Raw genomic sequence first — 18132 nt, forward strand, 5'->3', positions numbered from 1 at the left:
ATGCTCATGGATCGGTAGAATCAATATAGTTAAAATGGCCATTTTGCCAAAAGCAATATACAGATTCAATGCAATACCCATCAAAATCCCAACTCAATTCTTCACAGAGTTAGAAAGAGCAATTATCAAATTCATCTGGAACAACAAAAAACCCAGGATAGCTAAAACTATTCTCAGCAACAAAAGAAAATCTGGGGGGATCAGTATCCCTGACCTCAAGCAATACTACAGAGCAATAGTGTTAAAAACTGCATGTTATTGGTACAGTGACAGGCAGGAGGATCAATGGAACAGGATTGAAGATCCAGAAATGAACCCACACACCTATGGCCACTTGATCCTCGACAAAGAGGCTGAAAACATCCAATGGAAAAAAGATAGCCTTTTTAACAAATGGTGCTGGTTCAACTGGAGGTCAGCATGCAGAAGAATGCAAATTGATCCATCCTTGTCTCCTTGTACTAAGCTCAAATCCAAATGGATCAAGGACCTCCACATAAAGCCAGACACTCTGAAGCTAATAGAAAAGAAACTGGGGAAGACCCTTGAGGACATCGGTACAGGGAGAAAGTTTCTGAATCTTTAGTTTTTCATCCCACCCCACCATCCTCCCTATCTCTGAACCTGTCTCTGTATCACCCTATCTGCGTCTTTAGCAACCACATTCTATTTTTGTGCCCTCACCATGTTGATCACCTGCATAGAACCCTAAGGCACACCCCAGGCTTTCTAGAGTTCCACCATCAAACCAGTCACCTTCATCTTGATTTGATCATCCATGCACCAATTTCCCATTCAAAGCCCCTCGTGGTGGTCAGAAAGGACCACTTAAGGCTATTCCAAGGCTTTCCATTAACAACAAAAAATCATACCACAGGATGAAGGAAGGTTATATATACTCACAGGACCTTCCCTTCCCCTACATTGAGGACCTTACACCATCCAACACTTCTTGAGATATGGATCAATGATGGCCATGAGCCCTTGGCAAGAGAAAGTTTCAGCCTGAGCCACTAGGGCCTACCATATTGCAATATCCACACAGGATTAGAATAGGCTGTGTGCCCATGTAGACTGTGACTGTATCCCCATGTGTCCTCTTCAGCTACAGATGAAAAGATCTAGATTCCACAAGGGTGTTCTAGTGGTGTGTCCTACCTCCTGCACCTGTATCACAGTCCAAAGTATTTCCTCAGCCTCATGAGGGAATAAATAAGACTTGAGGTCTGTAGCTTCACTTGACTCTCATGTCCTTCCCCAATGACCTAGTCTCAGATTATCCAAGAACCTTCCCAGCTTTTGACTCTATGAGTTTTATTGACTCCACACTGCCACTGCTTCACATGCAGGGCACAGTACTTCTACTAGATCTTATCTCCCCTACTTCCTTCTTAGGTTTGTTCTCATAAAAATTCTAGAAGCATCTCTAGTATCATGTCATAAGTGCAAGAAGAGAATCCCCAAAATGGCCTGGAGACACCTGTTCAACAGTGGACTCAAAACTCTTTGCCTTTGACCACTCCCTTTCTTCCCACTCCCTGCATTCACACCCTGTCCTTTTCCACATAACTAAGGCTATATGACATTCCTCAGGTAGACATGTGTGTGTCTTTTAATTCCCAAGACAAAGTCAGAGAAGGAAAAACCCCGACAATGAAGGGAGTTCCCATTATGTACCAAGACTCAGAAGGCTATCATGTCAATGGTGGACATTGACCTTAATTAGTAGAACTGCCCCACAAGTTGTTTCTTTGCTTCTTTGTCTTAACCTACTTTAAACACCTTACTTTAAACACTTACAGTCTCAGGTTCTCACAGTGGAGCAGTGAGCAAGGCAAAGGATTGTCCCTTCCCAAGGGGACATGTGATGTGATGGAGTTTGCAGAAAAATGCCCTTCTGGAAAGATCCTTAGGTACCTATCACAAGGCAAAATGTAAAACTTTCAGGGAGGTGAGGGGTCGTAGCATACTTGGGTGTTACCTAGACTGCATCTGGCAACAATTAAAACCCAAGCTGCTGGGTGCTCTTGTGAGGGAGTCTCTTGATCAGGTTATTTGAACCAGGAAGACACTCCCTAAACCTGGGTCACACCTTCTGTTGGCAGATACAGGAAAGAAGGAAATTGTGCTGCTTTCCTGCCTGCCCTCACTCTCCCTGGCAAGTTGATCCAATCTGTTGCTATGGCTAGTATTAAATCCAACTTGTTGTGGATTTTAACAAAGACAGAATTGCCAGCAGTTCTCCAGGCATCTTCCAGGACTGTAGCAATGCTCTACACATCTGAGACTTAGTGATTCATTAATCTTTTCTCAGTCTTTCCATTACAGGACAGTCATTGATATACTATTTGGCTATAGCCTTTAAACTACTCTTAAAAATCCCAAAGATATATTATAGATAGATTGTACATACATACATACATACATACATACATACATGCATACATACATACATGCATACATACATATACAATATATATATATATATATATATATATATACAAATAGATGAAGATAGAATGATAAGTAGATAGGCAATGAACAGAGAATCAATAGGTAATAGACAGACAGATAGACTAGTTGATTTATTGATTCATTGATTTATTTATTGATTGATTGATTCTTTCAGTCCTGTTCCTTTAGAAAAGTCCTACTAATGCAAGCAGTGGTATGGTTCTTGGGAGATTTAAATAGAGAAATAAGAAAATCTGAGATCAATATTCAGAAACATGTGGCTCAGGGGCCATGAGCTGAGGAGGCCTCTCCTTAGACTGAAAATTCAGGAAGAGGATTCTGAAAAATATCATGAGAAAACCCCGTGAATATGCATGACTGTGACCTGCAGAATACAGAAACCTTCATAATATTATGTGAAGTAAAAGCACAAGACACCAAACATCACACACTATGTGTTTCTGTTTACCTGAACCATATATACTAGGCAAGTCTGTAGACTATTGGGACCTTATACAGAGAGCATTAGCACAGATCAGAGTGAAGAGAGCTGATAAGTGGGGACTTAGGCTGTTCAGAGGAATAGGAAAGTGACTCAGGATGAGATGTAGACTCCAAGAATCTCTGTTCACACATCAAGACAACCAATTGATTTCTCCAGTCTATTCACAGGGGAGAAGAACATGCTTTGGGGCTTTGGAGAACCACAATAGTAGGAAGGATGTGAGTAGTGAACTATGGCCTGGTTTCTAGCAGGTCTCTCAGAGGCATAAAGATGGCACCGTTCTCAACAGAAGTGGGGCCACCTAGCTACCTCAGCACAATCCGCGATGTAAGAAGCAGATCTGGTACATTGGAGGTATTTTGGCAAAGCCACTCTCCTTGGGAGTGAGGTCAATGTCTTCAGGAGCCACAAGGCTAGACAATGAGAAGTTCTGGAGGATGGCAGTGAAGAAAAGGAACAGTTCGTTGCGAGCAATGCCTTCACCAAGACAAACACGCTTTCCTGTGGGCACAGAAAGTGAGCCACGTGAGTTCCTGACCAGTATACAACGTCTGCACTGCCCCATCCCTAATCCATTTAGACAGATCTTCCCAGTGCAATGAAGAACAATGAGTTTGACTCTCAACCTGCAATTCAGATGAGAGTGTTAAGAGATTCCCAAACCTGAAATATATTGTGCATAGGCCAGTGAGATGCCTTAGCATGGGCAGCAGCCTGCCACCGGTCCTGGGGACATGAGTTCAATCCCATGGACACACATGCTGGAAGGAGAGAACCAACTTCCAAAAACCGTCCTCCAACATAAGCACATGCATACATTCCACAGCACTTAATGCATACACATGCAATTGTGTACGTAACAAATTATAAAATGAAGGACAAATTGTTCCTGGATGTCTTGTGGTCACTGTTGACAGATTTGTAGCTTTTGTTAAGACTACAAGAGCCCTTCTTCCAGAACTCTAAAATCAAATTAGAATAGGCCTCAAGTGTGTTTGTGTCCATATTTATAATGCAAGACCTTTAGCATCCCTAATCTCTCATATGAGGAGATTGATACCCATCTCATAACACTGTTCTGAGGGAAAAGATATTGTTTAAACAGAATTCTATATAGCTTTGACATGGAGGTACATTCCTGTATTTTCAGAACTTGGCAGACTGAGGCAGGAAGACAGTGGGTTCCTAATACGCTGGGCTACAGAGAGAGACCTCTGTGTCTCTCTTCTTTCTCTGTCCTCTCTGTCTCTCATTCTCCTCTTTCTCTCTGCCCCCAATTCTTCCCTATCTTGAAATGAATGACCTTGAACAAGTAAATTCAGAAGCACAATATTTCAGACAACTGAGAATGGGCATGTGCACATGATGTTACCCACTGGGTTCTCAGAGGGATGAGGAGCCCTTTCTGGTTTGTAGCCTCAGGTATGGAGCACCTCAGAGAAATGGGAGTCTGAAAACCCATGCACAGGCACCACAGCCTGTCCTGTGCCTCAGTGATTCTTTATCTGCAACTGACTGCCTGGGCCCTCCCGGTGCAGGAGGGATATCCCAGCAACCTCTGGGACTTCCAGGTTGTAAGAAAATTGTGCCTATGTGGGAGTATTTAGAAAAGCACCCTATCATTCTGCTCATCTCTTATAGAATTTAGTGAACATGAGCTTGGGAATTTATGGAGTAGATCTCTGAGATACTTCTTCTAGAACTAGTTCTGTGACCTAATTATTCCAGAACAATTTAATGACTTATCTCAGTCTTAACACAATGTCTCCATGTCTGGATATAGTGATTTTGGCATCCTTTATGAATTTAACACACACACACACACACACACACACACACACACACACACCTTTTTCTCTCCCTTACACACTCTCTTCCTCCCTCCCTTCCTTCCTCCTTCCCCCTCTCCCTCTCTTTTTACCCATGTCAGTCTCCCTGTACCAGTGTCTGTACCTATCACCACTATGTATCTTTTCATATTTCCTCTCTGTTTCTTTCTCAATACCCTAAATACCATTCTAACCACCCCTTTTCTCTGTCTGAGGGCAGCTTGGTGCATGTTCCTTCTCTGTTCTCATTCACTTTCCTTTATTTCTAGTTGTGTTCTCCAATTTTCTTTTCTGTCCTCCCTCTCTCTTCCTGTCTGGCTCATCACCATTCTTCTGTCCCATGTTCACCTCTTGGTTCTGATAAAATGTCTCCTCCTGTTGGAGCTACCATGTCTTTCTGTATGCCTCTCTTTTGGGGGGATCTGTTTCAAAGTTCTTATCTATCTATCATTTATTTCTCTCTGTTCCTTTTCCCCACATTCCTGCCATTCTAACCTTGGGACTGTTGTATGAACAATTCATTTTTGTCTCACTGCCCTATTTGTCTCCAGCTCCAAAGATGAAATATAAAAGAGACAATTATACTAGACAGATCTAGGAGCAAGAATGAGCCCAGGGTCACTAAAGTCACTTACACTCAGGACTAGACATTTTTTAACAGAGACATGGCTCAGCAGGAAAGCACTTGCCTAAAACCACTCAGTGAGGGATGAGGGCAAAAAGGCTTACCAGGAGAGGACATACTAGAATGCAGAAAGGAGGAGCTTCAGGTGTGGATTGTTTGCAAGAGAACTTACTTAACATACACATAAGCCTTTATTCCATCCCTAACATCAGAGTTGTGGCAAGGGGAGGGATTGGTGATCAAAGGCTATAAAATTGTTTCTAGAACATCCATTTCTCCAAAAGAGAAGAAACCTGAGAATAAATTTTCCATGTTTACATCCTAGAGTCCACTAAACTGACTGAGTTTCACTTCTGTATGTAACAAAATAACCAAACAAAATAGTCAACTGGTCTACATGGTAACGAGAGATTATATTCTTCCAGTGAAGAACAAGTCTCAGGAACTTATAGCAGTCATCCACTACTGGGCTGCCAACTCCTCCTGCATGGCCAAGTAAGGCAGAAATGGAGTTGGTACCAATCAAGCTTCTGCACATGCCCAGGTCCCTCTTTTATTATAGACACTGCCTGTCAACACTGACAGGTGCTGTCATTATGAATTTTCTCTGGTTAAGGAGATTATCCAACATGAATGATTTCTTTGCTCAGACAAATGCTCATGATGTTTATTCCTCTTACAGTTTGACAGGCCAAAGACTAGTTAAGGCAAACAGGGTCAAGCATATCAAGACATGTGCCATCTCCCCATTGTTACTGTTCACCGAAAAAATCAATGCCTCACCAGTCATCAAGACCCTACTCAGCTCATGGCAGTGTTCACAGAGGATGCTGGTTGTTCTTGCTGGTTTTAAAGAAAATGAATATGAACTCTCTGCTAACCCACAGCCCACTACTGCTAGAAAACCAGGTAGTTTGACAGCAGAGTTTTACCTGTTCCTCTGTTCTCCCAGTCCTGCCTGAGAAACACTTAAAGAAATTCTCAACACCTCTCAGGGAATGCAAATCAAAACTGCTTTGAGACTCCATCTTAACCATATCAGAATGACTAAGACCAATAATGCAAGTGACAGTTCATGCTGGTGAGGACGTGGAGCAAGGGGAACCATCCTCTGGAATGACAATTTTGGGTTTTTGCTTTCTTTGGAAAACACAGAAATATTATAAAAATGTGTTTTTGTTTTAATCCCAGGTGTGGGATATGGAGCTGCTTAGATTGTCTACAGATGCTGACTGTAATTTGTCTTGTGCTCTAGTAAAGGCATGATTTTGCCAACTGTACATAGGTTGTGCGAATGTGTTAAGTTTGGAATTCTGGGGACTTTTCAGAGCTTATATAAGTGGTAACTCTCCCAATAAGTGGCCACAGTTAGTGGATTGCTGTTGAGTTGTTGGTGGGTTGCTGTTGGTTGCGTGGGTGTTGGTGGTTGTTGGTTTCAGTTTGTTAAGCACCCAGTTGTGAAGTAGAAACAACAACATGAAGAAATTACATCTCGACAGGGTAGATCAAACTTGCCTCAGTGACCTCGATGTTCCTATCCAGCAGGGAATAGTCTAATGATAATGTTGGTTGCTTTCCATCTCCTTACCTTATTTCAGGATCTCTTTCCCTCTCTCACTATCCTTTTATCCCTCCTATCAAGTGTTGAATAATTAAAGGGTTACAAAAAGGGTGGAGAAGGATCAAAGAAAGAAGAACCCACAAAGTAGCAAAGGACACGTACACTCTTGCATTGTCGGTGGGAGTACAAACTTGTATAGCCACTATAGATTTCATGTGCCAGTTCCTGAGAAAGTTTGGAATTTGTTTACCACAAGATCCAGCTATACCACTCTTAGGCTTATACCCAAAAGATGTTACCACAAGGACACCTGCTCAGCCATGTTTATTGCTGCTATATTCAAAATAGCCAGAATTGGAAACAATGTTTCAATTCTTTCAATAGCCAGAATTGGAACAGTGTTCCAACATATGATCCTCAACAGAATAGATAAAAAATATATGTGGTACCTTTATACAAAGAAAAATTACTCAGCTGTTAAAAAACAACATCATGAAATTTGCAGCAAATGAATGCAATTATGAAATAATTACCCCGAGTGAGGTAACTGAGACACAGAAAGACAAATATAAAATGTACTTTCTCATATGTGGATATTAGCCATTAAATAAAAAATAACCATGCTACAATTCATAAACTGAGAAAGGTTATGTACAGACAAAGGGACTTGAAGGGAGATATAAATCTCTCTGGAAGGGAACAAAAAAATAGATTACATGAGTAACCTAGGGCAGCAGAAGAGACAGTAGTGGGAGAATTATGTGGGTAAGAAAGAAGGGTTTGAGGGATAAAAAGGGGGGAAAGACAACTATATATTAGGGGCATTTGAGAGATGATAGGAAAGTATAGTGCAATGGAAACTTCCTAAAATATATGAACACAGTCCAAATGAAGTCTCCAAATAAACAAGAGACATATTCCCAAATAGCTAACTCTTATCACTAAATGAAGCTTTTAGCAACAGGACTGGTTTACACCCACTGAGTTGTCAGCCAAAGTGGTCTCATAGAAATGCCCAAACAATCCATGTTGTTGACAACACAATAGATTGTTCTCTACCAAAAACAGCAACTCCTCAAACATGTGCTTTGATGAAAACCACACCCACACAACTCATCAAACATGGATAGATCAAGAGGCATTCTACATAGAACATTCAACCTCATGTTCTTGCATCTTTGATACGGAAGATACTCTGCAGGCTACTGAATGAGAAATTTATACACAAAGCCAGCCATGATATCTTTGATGTAGTGTGATGTCCTGCCTGTAAAATGTGCTGTGGTGCAATTGTGGCATAAAGCTTGTGAGAGTAGCCATCCAATGTCTGATTTGACAAAGAACCAGTGACTACATAGCCCAGAGACTTAGGACAAAACCAAATGCTACTGGTAAAAAAAAAAAAAAGTCATATTAGAATGAATCTTAAAGAAATTCTACTATGCTCATTGGTTTTACATTATTCAACCATCATTAGGGAGACATCCTTCTGCAGAAGATGTAAACAAATACAGAGAATCACACCAGGACATTACTCACAGAGAGGGCTTGGCACACACAGGTCAAAATAGGATGTCTCCATCAAATTCCTCCCCTCAGAGTTCAGAGAACTTGTAGAAGAGGAGGCTGAAGAGGGAAATATCCCTATGAAGTAGAAGACATCAGGAGAATATGGCCTCTAAATCAACATGATCAAAGCTCATATGAATTCACAAACTGAAAGGGTATCCACAGGGCCTGTCCAGGTCTGCATAGGTTTTCTGTATATTCACATAATATAAGGATTCATATAATATAAATCATAGATTATAGATTTCAATTTACTATTTTTATGAGATTTCTGAGCGTGTGAATGAGTGCATCTCTGATTCTTGTGCCTTCTCTGGGGTCCTTTTTCTTCTGTTGGTTTGCACTGTCCACATTTGATGTCATGAGTTTTGTCTTCAAGGATTATATTTTATTTTTGTTATGGCTTGTTCTTATCTCTTATATGTATGTTCCTTTCTAATGAGTGGATCCACCTGGGGGAGGAGGTGGGGAGGAACTGGGAGGAGTAAAGGGAGGGAAACTGTTACCAGGATATATTGATATATTGTGTGAGAAAAGAGTCTATTTGTAGAAAGAAAGAAAGAAAGAAAGAAAGAAAGAAAGAAAGAAAGAAAGAAAGAAAGAAAGAAAGAAAGAAAGAAAGAAAGAAAGAAAGAGAGAAAGAGAGGGAGGAGGGAGTGAGGGAGGAAGGAAGGAAGGAGGAAGGAAGGAAGGAAGGAAGGAAGGAAGAAAGAAAGAAAGAAAGAAAGAAAGAAAGAAAGAAAGAACGAAAGAAAGAAAGAATGAAAGAATGAAAGAAAGAAAGGTGAGACTAAGGAATACAATTGACGAATTTGATGAAACTAAAAAAAAAAAAAAAATTGATGGGTTATTTTGGTCATCACAGTCCCTAAAGCAAATAAGCCATCTTTTGCTCTTTTTAGGACTTCTTATAGGAACTGCTGGTTGGATGTAAGGATGTCATGAGCTTGTTGGCAATAGATTATTCGGTATTCTCATCTCCTCTATTAACCTGTTCCTTATTTCAAAGACAGTGATGGAGGTCCTCCATTGTGCTGAGCTCATTTTGTTCTCTGTAAAGATTCTTTTGTTGTGCATTTAATTAAGATTTAAGACAGACTTTTTCAATCGTTTCAAAAGGGTTTCCCCTAATTATAAAATAAAGAAAACAAGAAACTGAGTTTGCTCAAGTTTAGAGGCTTTTAAACACTTTCCCAAACTCCTCCTGACCAGGATGCTCCTTCAGTTCAAGACTCCCCTCATGAGTCTGTTACCAGTACAAATGGGGTGAATCAGCAAGGCAATTGGGAGAGCTTCAGTAAAGAGGAACCACATTGCTGTTTGTGTCCCGGAGGGTGGGTCTGCCCTCTAGTGTCTGGGAAAGGAATCGCAGGTCTGTCTCACCTGTGGAGAAGGGCATAAAAGCTTCACTTTTCTTCAGTGCCCCATTGGCATCCAGGAAGTGCTCAGGATTGAAGGTGTCTGGTTGTTCAAAGTACCGAGGGTCATGGAGAGCTGAACTCAGGATGGGGTACACCTCAGTATTCTAGGGGAAGTTACAAGATACAACCATGTTAGCAAGCCTTGACTCCCATATGCAAAACAGGCAGTTCCTAAGAAACACAGAATGCTGTGAAACCACAGCCAGGATGAGATTTGTGATTAGGAGAATGAAGAACACTCATGGAGTAGCAAAGAGGAATCACAGCTGGTCTCACCTTGGGGAACAGGTATCCTCGGAACAGTGTGTCTTTGGTGACTGTGTGTGGCAGACCAATCGGGGCTAGATCTGAAAATCTTTGTATCTCATGGATGACTGCGTCAGTGTATGGCATTTTGATGCGGTCATCAAGGGTTGGGAACCGGTGTGAGCCGATCACCTGATCAATCTCCTTTTGAATGTTCTCTGCTCAAAAAAGGAAGATAATAGACAGGGCACCCATCTCAAAGGTGATGCACAATGACCCTGTTTTCTGGGATCCAATAACCCAGGAACAGTTCAGAGCAAGGAGACTCTGCTGAGAAAGGCACAGTGCCCTCTTGGGTGTACACACCTGTGCTTCTCTCAAAGACCTGTCTCTCTAACCATGCTTAGAGCATGTTACAGCCTCTTCACAACAAGATCCAGCCTTACTTATAAAAGAGAGAAAAGGAAAACCTCCAGTAAGGAGTCATTTCAACTGTCAATCACGAGTGAGGTTGGCGGCAGAAATGGCAAGAATGTAATTAATTAATCAATTGTATTCCTGCATTCACAGGTCTAGAGAGAGAGAGAGAGAGAGAGAGAGAGAGAGAGAGAGAGAGAGAGAGAGAGAGAGAGAGAGACTCCTTTGAATGGAATTTATAGTTAAAAATCAAGGGGCCTGGAGAGATGGCTCAATGTTTAAGAGCACTGACTGTTCTTCCAGAGGACCCAGCACCCACATGGCAGCTCACATTTTAATTCTAGACCCAGGGAATACAGCACCCTCATGCAGTCATACATAGGAAAACACCAATGCATATTAAATTAAAAGTGAATTTTAAATCCAGGCTAAGATTCTGCAGATATGTCCTTGGATGAGCTGTAACAGCCATGCTCACAATAACATCAAATTGTTTTTAAGTTTTTACATGCAAGAAATGGATGAGTCAGTTAATAAAAGGAACGATTGATAAGTGACAAAATGAGCAAACTTGAAACTATGGATATTTCCCACTTACCACCCATTATATCAAACAATTTAAAATGGATGGATGAAAAAGGGATAAATAGGTAATAGATGGGTGGAAAAATGAAGAGAATGTGTAAACAGATAAAGAGGTAAATGGATAGAAAGAATTAATGAATTGAATGATGGAAGTAAGGCAGAAGGATGAAAGGAAGGAAGGAAGGATGGATAGATGGATGGATGGATGGATGGATGGATGGATGGATGGATGAATGGATCAAGCTATAACTGATAGGAGAAAACAGGTCATCTGATTATTTATTCACCTACCACCATACCACTGCCCTAGTTTACAAGTAGAGCAAATTCTTCAGAGCTCCAGATTTAAGTGGCTCATGTCTCACTCATACACAACAAACCCCTACAGCCAAGATGGAGTTAAAGATTCCCCAAGTGCCCACCTATGTCATACCTGCAACGTGGGGGTACTTGAGCATGAGCAGGAAGCCATAGCGGAGAGTGGTGCTGGTAGTCTCAGTTCCAGCAAAGAAGAGAGAGAGCACAGACATCATGAGGTTCTGGTGATGGAACTCTGTGCTGTGGTTGGACTTCTCCTGGTTCCAGATGGGAGAAAGAAGGATGGGTCAGGGGTGAATGAACCTTTGCATGGAGATGCACACACACCTCTGGGCACTGTCCTTCTCTTTGTGAATTTCATACTAAATAGAACTCTGAACATTACTAGGTCCTAGAAAATGTCCCTTGGACTCTTCTGTCTTCTCTCTACTTTGCTCTTTGGTGGTTTGTTAAGTTTTGTCTCCTAGGCACCTTCCTCTGAAGTCTTGCTCTTCTTTGCCCCATGCCCTGTGTTTCATCCCTAGCCACACCCCTTCTCTCTTTCCCTATGTCATTTTCTCCTTGCTTTCTCTTTTATTCCAGATGTTCAGTATCTCCCACACTATTTCTGCCTCTCCTCACCATCTTCTCTCCCCCTCTCTTTTCCTCTGATGCCATCCAATCCTTCACTCTCACCCACCCCCTCTCTCATCCATGCAAGACCAACCTTCTCCATGCGCAGAAGGTAGGCATCAATGAAGTCTCGTGGAGTGCTGGGGTCCAAGGTGGCCCTGTGCTTCTCCACACTATGGCCAATGTAACTGAGGATTTCCTGCATGTTTTTGGAGATTTGTCTGTGGGGGCCAGGAAAGTACTTCAGGACAGCAGGGAAGAGTTCAAATACCTGTAAGAAAGAAGGGCCCAGAGTGCTAGTTCAGAATCCTCATGGCAGGAAACACAGAGCAGGCAGGTAGGCATAGTGCTGAGATCTAATATCCTAATATACATCAGGAAGAATTACAGAGACCACTGAGTTTTGCATGAGCTTCTGAAATCACAAAGCACACCCCAAGCAACACACTTCCTTCAACAAGGACACAATTCCTAATCCTTTCTAAAAACTCTTCAGCTAGGACCCAAATGTGTAAATTCATTAAGCTGTGGATCTCAGTATCACTGAAACTACCATATGATCCTAAGTCAAAGGCTCTTATTGGCCCAAGCATGCCAAACATGGTGCCAAGAGGTTATGCTTTTGACTTTTTCCCGCTTGTAAACTATTACACAATATTTCTAAAGCTAGTCTTCATGGTCTATTCCCTTATTTGGTCACTGACTCATTTCTGAGACTAACCACCATAGTACTACAATCAGAATTCATTATTTGGCTAACATGACCAATCAGTATTTACCAACACACCCTAGCACAGACTGGCCCTTTTCCTCATAAAATCCTCACTTCTCTTTCTTCTCCTCCTCTTCCTCTTGCTGCTGCAACTGCAGCTTAGGTTGATGTCTGACTTTACAGATTCCCCACATGCTTGAACCTCCATGGTAGAAACTCCTTCGTTCCAACAGCTTGGTGTCTGGGTGTGGCCTCTACTGCCTATTGGCCTCTACAGAGGGGATCACTCTGGTGTCCATGACAAGGATCATTACTGGGATGTGTCAACAGGACTGAACTTCAGGTTGGAAGTTTTCCATTTGCTTTCGATGACTGTTCAGCCAGATTCCAACTTATTTCCATCCCAAACTATCCAAAAAGCAAAGTTGTAAGATTTTTCCTTGCAAACTCAAATCCCCCTCTTGGTTATAGAGCTTGTGTGATGACCCCTCACTCACAGAGATCTCCTTATCAGCCACTGAAAGCCCAGGGCATACCCTGTCTCTAGATGTTGGCTTGCCAGCCATCAATAGCAACAGAATTTGCTCCCTCCATCCAAAATCAAAAGTCCAACACAACCCAGCAACATTACTGATTCTCTTAGTACTCAAGACTGGGTCCACTTCTACTTCATTAACATCAAACAACAACAACAACAACCACAACCACAACAACAACAATAGACTACCTCTTTCTTATGAACTTGACCTTCTCCCCCCCCCTTTCTCCTTCTACTTGCTTCAGTATATAAATGAACTTCCCCTTTGCAGTCCTTCCAACTCTGATAGCTGCCTCATTTTCAGTCTTCTCGGTTCCAGAGATTACTTGCTCTCACCTTCGAAACCTCAACTCTCCTTTCCCTATGTCAGATATCTTAGATTCTCACTCACACCAATTCATAAACACCACATTATAAACAGCTTTGCCCATCTCAGATCATCAACAAAATCCCCTTCACAAATCTCTTCCAAAAAATATATCACCCCCCCACACACACACAAACAACACACACACACACACACACACACACACACACACCTCCTAATTTATAATAATCCCAATCAGTTCTACCAAGGGGACTCCAATCCTTCCCACTATTTCAAAGTCTGTCCCCAATTCATTTCTTATATTACTTATATGAAGATAATAATTGTGCCTACATGGCAGGCTGTCAAGCTGATCTTTCATCCCTTATGATTCATCTTTCCCTCCAGGCTGCCCTAATACATAACTCACGTGACAACATACCTAATCCTCCTTCACTACAGGCCATTATTTGCTATTAACATTCCACTTTAATACTAAATCTTAATTTGATCTTCTCTCCAATACCTCCTAACTCTTACTCCTACTAATAAGACATTGTTTTACAAACCTACAGTGTAGTCAGAGAACTAACTTCACCTCCACTGTCTAACCCCCTGCGTTTCCCACTCAGTTATATAGGTACAAAATTATGACAGTCTAAGAAAATGTTTTAAGGGAAGTAAATACAAGTTTGTAAAGATCTAAGTGTCTGGAAGTTTAAATAAGCTATAACAGTCTGTAAAGTGGAATTTAAAAGAAAATGTTTGAAGGTCTGAGTATATAAAAGTATAAATAAGTTGTGAGGGCCTGAAAAGAAGATTTATGGATCTGAGAAAGTAACTTAAGTTAGAAAGAATTGTGCTACAGGAATCTTTCCTTCTCTCTGTGCTATTGTTTGGGTACCTAAACTTTCACTATGACTCAGAGATATGAATCTATTGCACTTTCTCCAACATAGATTCAGACCAGATTACTGACAATGGTAATACTAGCATATCTAAAACTTTTATCTCCTTAATAAACGTTACAATTTCTTATAAACTTCATAAAATCTATTTAAATAGGCCTGTCATGGGTTAAAGGGACTTGGATAAGAACTCCTGCAAACAAAAGCCAGGTTTCCCCATCTGTCTATTCCGGAGAGGGAGATATCCCCCCGTGGCTCATGCCTTGGGACTCCCCTTCCCCAGCTACCAGGACCGTACACCTGAAAGTTTCAAATACAGATCCAAGATTGTAAAAAAGAAGTTTTCATAAACTCCTTCAATGTACCTCTGTGCCCAGTGTATTGCAACAGACTTATAACCAACTAGAGACTGCTTTAGCAACTTGCCAGTCCCAGGTGAGTCATTGGAACCTACATCCTGTCCAGTCTCACAGACTGCCCCTCCTTAGCCCCACATGGTTTATCAAAGACTGGAAAACAAGCAAAATAACCTCCTTTTTCCAGCCTTAACCAATATCTCAGCTTCTTTGGGTCCCTAATGTTAGCAGAAGCATCCAGAGAAAATGACACCCATGTACTCAACAGCTAGTAATCCAATGATAAAATAAAGAGGTGAGAATGAAGGGCTCTGACGGGCCTGAGTATGGCAAACATGGCAAGCTTGGCCTTTAACACTTCTCCCCTGGCTAAATTTTTGGTTATATTTCTAAAGCCAGTCCCCAATATCCATTCTCCTTATTTGGCCACCGACTCATTCCTGAGACTAAACACTATGGTCCAACAATCAAAATTCATTTTTAGTTAACATGTCTGATCAGGATTTACCTACTCACCTAGCACAGATTTCTCCTCTTCCCCATCAAACCCCACTCCTGCAGAAACACTTTCTTGGTGCCACTGTCTGCCATTGTCTGCCTTCTGATGCCCTTTCGGGGGAATAAATCTCTGTGACAAGAACTTGGTATCTGAGTGTGTCATGTGCTGACTCTAAAGAGGCCACTATACTTTACATTAGGTCCATATATTTCATGAAGAAATATACAAAACATATAGATAGACACAGGCACACACACACACACACACAAACACACACACACACACACACACACACACACACAGAGAGAGAGAGAGAGAGAGAGAGAGAGAGAGAGCTCATATGCTTACCCTATAACACATGCATGCTTTCAAACTGTCTCTAAATCTGTCTCTAATTTTTGTCTTGTATTATCTATATCTTCATTTTCCTTTCCTCTGTGTTCTCTCCCAATCCTCTTTGCTGAATTGTCTTTGTTTGTTTTATATTAGGGGTTTGAATTTATGGACACAGGATCTCACATGCACCAGACTGGCCTCAAACTCTAAATTTCTATTCTCCCTGCTTCCATGTTCTGGAATTGCATGTGATCTGTAGCACCTCACTAGGATACAGAGAGCTGGGCCTCATGCATGGAAACCAAGTCCTCCACCCTCTGGGTTAGGGCTGCATCCCCCACAGCATTATATATGTATTTGCATGGCTCTGTGCACATTCATTCAGGTCTCTCCCCACTGATCACCATCTCCCCTCCCTTCCTCAGGTCTCAGCCTCCTTGTATTACCACATCATCTCTGCCTTTCTTCCAACCCTCCTTCACCCACAAAGCAGCCCTTTGCTCGCTGTGCCCTGGATGCTCCTCTCTTCACACACACTCACCTGACTGGAGAAAGAGCTGATAAGTGACAAGGTCTGATAGAACAGGTCAAGCAGGCGCAGGAACTGGCCATCTGTGTAGTCAAAGCGCTCTCCAAACACAATGGAGCAGATGATGTTGGCTGTGATGCACTGGAAGAGAAAGGTGGGGTCCAGGGGGGCTCCTGAAGGGTGGGGATACAGGATAGGAGACATGGGGCCAAGGAACTGGGGAACATTTGACTTCAGCTCCATCTTTGCTAGGCTGCCCTTTTCACTACTCAAATAATAGTAACACCTGCAAACTCATTTGCATATATGATGGGATAGCCTCTGCCCTCAGTAATGCATATACCATTTTATTTAATTTCCCTTGATGCTGTACAGAAAATGTGATGCTCTTCATATACACAGATAGGGAGGCTAACTTCACTAATGGACTATTGTGGATGCCAACAAATGCTTGCTGACAGGAGGATGATATAGCTGTCACCTGGGAGGCTCTGCCAGTGCATGACAAATACAGAGGGGGACACTCTCAGCCAACCACTGAACTGAGTACAGGGTCCCCAGTGGAGGAGCTAGAGAATGGACCCAAGGAGCTAAAGGGGTTTGCAGTGCCATAGGAGAAATAGCAATATGAACCACCCAGTACCCCCAGAGTTCCCAGGGACTAAACCACCAACCAAAGAGTACACATGGAGGGACCCATGGCTCCAGCCACAAATGCAGCAGAGGATGGCCTTGTTAGACATCAAAGGGAGGAGAGGCCCTTGGTAATGAGAAGGCTAGATGCCCCAGTATAGGGGAATTCCTGGACAGGGATGCAGGAGTGGGTGGATTGGTGAGCAGGTGGAGGAGGAATGGGTTAGGGGATTCTTAGGGGCAAAACCAGGAAAGGGGACAACATTTGAATTGTAAATAAAGAATATAACTAATTATTTTAAAAAAGATAAAATAAAAAAACTTCATGACTGGAACAAGGATTCTGGGTCTCAGAAATAGAGTGTGTGTAGTTTTTCTATACCCTATACCTCCTGCCTGGTCACCATTCTGACTCTGAGCTGATAATTAACTCCCAGAGTCTAAAAAGGGCAAAGGCAGGTTCAGGGATTGCCTGTGTGGATTCACAAGCCCTGATCTCTCCACTCCCATCTGCCAGTCTTCCTCTATCCCTTCTCAGACTTCTAGGTTCTGTTGTATTTCAGAAGCCATCAGGACCTACTGCCTGCTCTCTTCATATGCCAGGATCAGTTATGGACCCAGGTGGTTGGAGGGCTGTTCTTTGTCCAGTAGTATTGACCCTTGTTGCCCTCTCCCTGGAGCTGGCTTACCTGTAGTCAGATTCCCCATACCTTCCCTGAGGCTAGTCAGTTTCACTCTCAGCCTTATAGCTTGTCTTCCCTTGGGTCCTCCATTTCTATGATTTCTCTCCCCAGCCATTCTTTCCAGTCTCTGAACCTTTCTTCCTCTCTCATCTCTGCATTTATATCATCTCAACTCCCCCTAGAAAGGACAGTAAGAGAAGGCAAATGCCCGCTGTACAGAAATGGAGCTGTTCTACGCAGCGGATGTGAAGTTTGGCCTTCATGTGGTCGTGAACAGCTGGAGGAGTGGCTATCACACAAGCTGTTGCCTGCACTGCCTTACCTGGCCTCATGGGAGAAGGAGCGCCTAGGCTTGAAAGCTTAAACTGCCAGAGTGGGGGTCATGCCCAGGATGGCCCCAACCCACTCAGAGAAGAAGACAAGGGGAATAGGGAATGATTGGGGAGTGGGCAGTGAGCAGGGATGTAAAGTGAATAAGTAAAAAAAATT

The 18132-nt window shown here is 42.3% G+C and overlaps 1 pseudogene; it reads right to left on the reverse strand.

Annotated features, from left to right (window-relative positions):
* Positions 1–3269: 3269 nt before the first annotated feature.
* Positions 3270–18132, reverse strand: part of LOC127664647 (cytochrome P450 2B1-like) — a 31491-nt pseudogene continuing 16628 nt past the window's right edge.

The sequence above is a fragment of the Apodemus sylvaticus genome, chromosome 1, assembly GCF_947179515.1.
Source record: "Apodemus sylvaticus chromosome 1, mApoSyl1.1, whole genome shotgun sequence".
NCBI lineage: Eukaryota > Metazoa > Chordata > Mammalia > Rodentia > Muridae > Apodemus > Apodemus sylvaticus.